Consider the following 7770-nt stretch of genomic DNA (forward strand, 5'->3'; position numbering starts at 1 on the left):
TTCTGCCTTTTTCTGGTAAGCCTTTGTAAGTCATATATTTTTGTCCCTCACTTCCATTGAAGCCTACTTCAATATTTATTTGTTCTTTGTGTGTTGTGCCATTTTGAATGTCTTCTCACTTTTAACTGGATTTTTCATCTATTTTTCTTGTGGTTACCATGGGCAAAAAATTAACATCCTAAATATATAAGAACCATATTTGCTGGAAGACCAACTTAACTTCAGAAACACGCACATAAACTTTTCCTACAACCCTCTGTATTCCCACCATTTTTTGTACTTGTTACTACTTAAATCTTTGTACATTGTAAGTCCAAAACCTAAATTTATCATTAATTTTTATGCATTGCATTTTAGAACCTGTAGGAAGCAGTAGATTTTCATACCAAACAATGTAATATGATAATACTGACATTTATAATTACCTGATTGGTCGATGCATCCTTTTTCTGCCTTTTTAAAAGGAGTCATTACAAGTGGACAGAATATGAGAATTTCAGGGAGTTTCCAGTTGAGGAGTATCCCATATTCCCCTTCAATTCATTTCCTGACCTGCAGACAGAAGGAAGTTAAAATGGGTAGATCCAGTCACATGGCAGTCTCCTTATGGCAATGGTTTCCATTTGGGTTGGCTTGAAGAGCATTATCCTCAATATGGCTTGCAATGAGCTTTGTGATTTATTGACATTTCTGGCTTATCTGGTAGGACCTTGATCCACCACATCTTTATTTAATCTCTCTAAGTTCCTTAAAACCACCAGGCTCTCTCCCATGTGAGGACTGTGTTACATACTCTTTCTTCTGATGAGACTGCTCTCCCCTTTCCCATACCCCTACAATGAGCTGCTGTCAGCATGAAGAGTTCTCATGTTTTAGGTCTTATTTAATGATCTCTTCTTTTGGGAAAGCTTTTTGAGCAATAGAGCAGAAAACATGTTTTAACCATTGTTGTCCTCTTTAGAGGCAAAAAAAGGTATAGTGATTGGCCCAAGGAATTGAATATAACTCAACTTAGTAAGTCCCAGATAAAATTTTCCTCATCTTAATAAGTGATACAGCAACAATATATAAGTTCAAACACTGAGTGCATTCACTAATGTATAAATGATAGAGAAAGATCAGGGTAAACATTGAGGTAGTGAATTTATAACCCCAAATTTTGTACATCATGCATATAATATTCATAAATTCCTGCCATGGTAATAAGAATTCAAGTTGGAGATTCAGAAAAAGGTTTTAGCTACAAATACATTTTAGCTATACATATAACTTTGAATCTCCATAATTATGTGAAATTTTTCTGGGGAAATTGATCATGTGAGTAATTTAGCTGGGATGAAACTCTAAGTGGGTGAAAACAAGTAATGAGACAGAAGGTTGCAAAGGTAATTTGAAGTCAGCTTGTGAAGAACCCTGGGTACTGGGGTAATTAATCAGTACTTTATGTTCTAATGAGTAGAGATCTCTTATATAGGACCATTTAGAGAACAAGAATGGCCTATAGGACTTAAATCTGTTTTTATCCATTTTCATCAATCAAGTCACATTCTCACTGAAAGAATACCTGCTATATTTGAAATAATAGAACTAACAATTTTCACTTCCTGTGCTGATTTGAATCTCTTATGTACTCTATAAAAGACTATGCTCTTTTAATTCAATCTTGTGGGAGCAGAACTATTGTGGGTTTTGATTAAGTTGATTCTTTGGAGATATGACCCACCCGATTGTGGGTGCTAACTTTTGATTAGGTTTTTTCATGGAGCTGTGACCCTGCCCAATCAAGGTGGGTTTTAATTAGTTTACTGGAGTCCTTAAGAGATCTCAGGGAGAGAGAGAGAATGCTCATATCTGACACATACCCAGATACTTGGAGATGCTTGGACAGAAACACCCCAGGAGAAACAAGCAGAGAAGCTAAGAGAGAAGCTCAGAGACACTTTGCAGAGAAGCTAAGATATGTAAGCCCTAGTTTGTCCCTGGAAGAAGCAAGCAAGGACCTACAGGAGCTGAGACAGAAGCCCAGAGGTATTTTTGAGAAAGCCAATGAAACCAGAAGCTAAAGCCATGATAGAGGTTCAGCAGAGCCAGCCATGTGGCTTCCTATGTGAAAGAGGAACCCCAGATGCCAGCAGCCTTTCCTCAGAGAAGACATCTTCCTCTTGATGCCTTTATTTGGATATTATCATGACCTCAGAACTGTAAACTTGTGATAAAATCACACATGATTATAAAAGCCAATCCATTTCTTGTATATTGCATTTTGGCAGCCTTAGCAAACCGGAAAACTTCATAACAAGGCAAAACACTAGATTCCAACTTAGAAGATAGAGATTTGCATTCTAGTTACAGCATTGATCCTGGATGAGCTCAAATGTGAATATTTTGGACACCAATTACTCATAATTCCTTCTTGGTTTTAGCCCTCTCCTACTGCTATTATAGACAGGTGGATATCAGCTGGATACTGACACCATCAGCTCTAATTTGATAATGACAATGGTTTTATATGGATGTCTTCCTCTTTGCTTCCCTGGAGAGCTTTGGAGCATCAGAAATTAGACTCTGAAAGATTCATGGCTTCTCAATGCCTTGACAACAAAATGTGGGTTCTTCCTAATGCTCAATATCCACAGTATCAACAAATGTCACAACCATGCATATAAATTTCAGACCACCAAATAATATTGGGATAAAAGCATTCTTAAGATAACTATATTAAATTTGTTTTAAAAGGGAAAGAAATGCAGGTTGCTGGAAGGCTAGAACATTATCTTTGTCAGAAAAATGAGAGAAAAATACTCACTTATAAGAGAGAAAATGACTTACCAGTTGAGAGATTGTGCTCTTGAGGAAGAAAATTCTGAGTTCCAAAACTGACTCTGTTCACTGGCTCTGTGACCTTGGACAAGTTATGTAAACCTCTAAGTTTCTTCTTCATCAGTTATAACAAGACCATCAATATAATACCAATGTTGTAAGTTTTTTTGTGAGATTAAGTGGGTTAAGTATAACACTTAGAACATGACTGTCACATAGTGAGTGAAAAACAATTTTTGCTTTATTTACTAACAATGGCAGGAAAAGAAGCTCTATATTGGTATTTAAATATTTATTGACAAAATGTCTGACTCAGTTGAAGTTCTCAATAAAATGAACAAAGATGTTAAAATTTTTTGAATGCTCAGTATTTTTTAAACATCAGCCTGGTGTTTTCATGTATGTCTGCTTTACTCAATGAGATTAGCTGTCAGAAGCTATTGAATATTGATAACCTTTATGTGTTTCACTTTACTCAGCTATCTGATGAGAATTAGGGATTCACCACCCTTTAATAGTGAAAGATCCATAAATCCAGATTCAGACTATTATTTCTATGGTTATCATAAATTACAGAGAAATGAAAAGAAAAAAAGAAAACAAAAAAAGAACAGGAAAGTAAATGGAGTCTGAGATGAAACCCATCACATATAAATTCTTATCAACTGCACCAGAAATTTCACTGGAAACTACCAACAACTACTATCTATTTAGTAGGGTCCATAGATAAACTAAAAACCAAAAAGTGGGGAAACAATTTGCTAATTTGATGGAAACTTCAAAAATTTTGATACAAACTTCAAATTTCTTTCTTCTCTAGGAGTCCCTTATAAAAAGAATAAGTGAAACAGCATGCATAATACATTTAAGTATCCTATCCTTATATATGGAGACACTAAGGTAAATTTCCTTTTGCTGCATTTCCTTGTCCTTAGTACATAGATTTAAAGTTGGCTGCATGCTTTGTTGGATTTAAGGGCTGCTGAGAAGCTTGTTCCTCACAAAATATCTCTCCTCCACATAAACAGACATCTTTGTTCATCATAATGTTTCCTTAAGAAGTAATTAATTCTGAGAGTGGTCTTACAAAAAGGAGCTGACCTCTTCGGTTTCGCTCAGTACTCAAGGCTTAGTCCATCTGCCGAATGTAAAATTCACTCTGCAACTTTAATGCATGAAGTGTAGACTAATTATAAATGTTCGTTTCCATCATATAATGATATAAAATTGGACCCTTTCTTAAGAAGCTACTATCCCATGTACCACATAATGTTGAAACTGAAATATTTTAGAACATTGAAAATATTGAAGCAATTCAAGTATTCCACACATTAGCTTACTCTATGGATGAATATGGTCTCTTCAAGATAAGAGAGACAACAGTGGGTTTAAGAAATGAAAACATCTACCAGCTCCCGGTGAAGTATAGATTTAATTCCCTATTTCACTGAAGGAGGAAATAAGGCCTGAAAAAAGGAAATGTGAGAAACCTTAGCTTTCTTATCAAATAATATTAATAGGTTAAATAGCATCTTAATCAATTTTATGAAGTTGAATTACATTATGATTTGATTACATTAGGAAAACTTCTTGTGTTTTATCCATATAATGATTACTGACCTTTTCTCTTCACTTAGTTAAATGCAGTGGTGACTGCCATGAACATAAATAGTGAGTTCATTTGAATTTTAGCTGGCCCTGCATTTCCCACATTAGCTTGGAATAGAAAGCTCACACCTTCTGCTTACTCAACAAGAATCCACTTTTCAATATTCATAATCCTGGGAGAACATATAAGTTAGAGCATCACTTTGGGACATGCTGCTAAAAGTAAAGAGGATCTTCCAGTACTATCCTTGTGTCAGGCACCCATTATAACATTCACTTATAGTTCTGGAGTGAATTAGGGAGATATCACTCATCCTGAATATAGTAGGTCTAATAAAACTAAAAAAAAAAGTGATTTACTTGTGAGTGAGAGTTATACAAGTGAACAAAAATAAGCTGTCATGAAAGAAAAACCTAAATGTATAGCTCCACAGCACAGATCTTCAAGAATTATTTGTAGTTCACAATAAGTGATAAAAATAATCAGGAAAAACACATAGCAATTTAGTCCTGAAACATGTTACTAACAATTGTTAAAATTGTCTCACTTTACAAACCACAAAATTGAGAAACAATGAATTTCTTGATTAGCCCAAAGTCATATGCTTAATGTAAACATTGCTTATATGTCACACCATGAGTATCATACAGTATTACCAAGCAATTCCTCCATGTCCCATGCTGTAAAAAGATAACAGAGGAGATACAACAATGTGGCAAAATAAGAAATCAAGTTAGCTTCATAGTGGTAAAGAAGGAAGGTCAGGACAGAGGTCCTCTGAGTGTGTGCCCACAGTCTATGGCTCACAAGTTGTGGTACTAAAAGCAATGCATTTGAATGCATACACCCCAATTTAATGATGTATGAAATGGGGAGAATTCTGTCTCCCTCATAACGTTGGTGTAAAGTTTTAATGTGTTAACATATGTAAAGGGCTTCCATAGGTATAAAATAAAATCATCAAAAGAAAAAGGAACAAAAATATAAACAAGTATTGAAAGTAAATAAATAAGGAAGAGACAAATACACTCTCTATGTGAAGTTTACATCATGAAGAAGATAATCAAATAATTATATAAATGTTTAAATATAAATTGTCAAGTGCCATGGAGGAATATTATAAAGTATTATTAGATTGTATTAGAAGGGTTGACATAGGGAAGAGCTATCTGAGATAATATTTATCTTGGAGCATAATAGGAGCTCACCAGTTGGAGTGGGTGATGAGAGTGCTGGGAGGATAGAAGCAGTAGTCCTGCAGAGGCTATATCAATTACCAAGCTCCAAGGTGAGAAAAACCACTGTGTATGCAAAGACATGAAAGAAGTAGAGTGGGGGGACCCCAGAGAGATAAATAAAACCTCACTAAATTAGGTAGGTAAAGTGGGCAGGGCCAGACAACATAGAGACAGGGTAGCACATGTAAGAGATTTTGGACTATCGTCTAAGGGCTATAGGGAGCCACTGAAGTGTTACAATAAGAGGCATGGTTTGGCCCAAAGTAGATTACTTGGTGAATGGCTGTTAGCTATGCCAGGAAGGCTTTCAGGAAAATAGGCAAAGTACACTTGGCTCATGGTGCACCCTCAAAGGGAAATGACGAACTTCTCAATCACCAGGCTCTGGCGCTATAAATAGGCTTAGGGCTGGAAGTTGTACAAGGAACATGTGAGCTTGTTTTCAGCAGTATAAAATGGAATGTTTCTTCATTACCAGAAAAATAGCATATGTGTTGATTTCCCTTGTATTTAATCCCTTAGGGTCTAGGACACATTCTCATAGGTGTCTGCACAAACACACACACATACAAAACACATTGATTACCACCATGACATTGCGGTTTATATTGGTAATTGCCTCCTTCTTGTTTGAGAGAGTTACACCCTGCCACCTGGGCCTGGGTTTGAGCTCTCTGGGAATTCAATTCCACCAAAACTTCTCATCATCTCCAATGTACTTGTGGCAGTCATGGCAGAGTTTACGAGGATGCTCATGACCCAACAACAATGCATTTCTTAATGCCTGGGTGAAATTAGTGTCCCTGAAGCCCTTGGAGGAATAAGATGTGGGGTGTGATAGCTATGATTATGGAATGTCAGAGCAGATTACACATAATGGAACATTCACAGTATGTCAGTCATCCTGCACTTTAGCCCTCCCAAATGTGGTCAAAGAAAAGCTTTGAGCTAGAGCAGTCCCTTATTGCCTCAGATGGTGGTAAAGAACTACAGTTTATGGCAAGAAAGCTCAAGGAGAATTGAGTTTCAAAGTTCTCAGACTTGTTCTCTGCCCAAATGCTGGTATACTTATCTTTCCACTACCAAAGTCAACTATTTTTTTTGGACTGCAAATCTGCAGTCGGGCAACCAGGCATAGCCTTTGTCCTTAGCAATATCTTCTCTAGGATAACAGGAAATCAAAGACTCCTGTTACAATATGATTTAGATTTATTGACTATCTGTTTGTGTTTTCAAGTAGCTATATACCAGTCTCATATCAGCAGACTCAATGTCCCTTTCAGATTTATAATTTCTATTTCCATATCTCTTTGCTATAGGCAATTGATTTCTCAATACCTTGTTCACCACCTGTACTTCATACCAGGAAACCATTATTACCTGACACAAAGGTTACCAGAGCTCCATTACCCCACCCCCAACACCCAGCAAGGTGCTCATCCATCTATTCATCATATTTGTGAACATTTCTGATCCATTTGAATATTTGTCACCTGGAGCTACATCTAGGACCAGTATGAATTATCAACCTAACAAGGAACAGATGTTCCACATAATGTGTAATTTTAAGAAGGTTTAATAAGGCAACTTTTGCAAAGGAATGCATACATTATGGAGGAATCTCATGGCATAATGTAATAATACCATACTATTCACTTCTGAGACCTGTGACCACACCCAGCACTGAAGAAAGAAGAGTGAGTGGCTAAGGAATGGATGGAGAGTTTTGGTAAAGGGTTATCTGCTAGGAGCCATGGCCTCTGTCCAAGGATGCTATGAGCTTATGGAAACTTAAAAAGAAGTAACTGGGGACAAATATTCCAACCTATATTGTCACTGCTACTCAACATTGGCAAAACCATTAAGAAGACCTTGAACAAATCAGCCCTTTGATAAAAGTAATACATATATCCTAGCCATCAGGAACAAAGAGGAGGCTAGAAAAGGGTGGAGAATGGAATTATAGGAGCACAATGATATCAATCATAAAATAGAAAATTAGAATTTCTGTGCAAACACTTCAATAGAGTTACACATGTAGTATATATCTTACATATTTAGTCTACACATCTTTTTCATTCATTTTATCGAGATATATTCACA

Source organism: Choloepus didactylus, chromosome 6 (genome assembly GCF_015220235.1).
Source record: "Choloepus didactylus isolate mChoDid1 chromosome 6, mChoDid1.pri, whole genome shotgun sequence".
Classification (NCBI taxonomy): domain Eukaryota; kingdom Metazoa; phylum Chordata; class Mammalia; order Pilosa; family Megalonychidae; genus Choloepus; species Choloepus didactylus.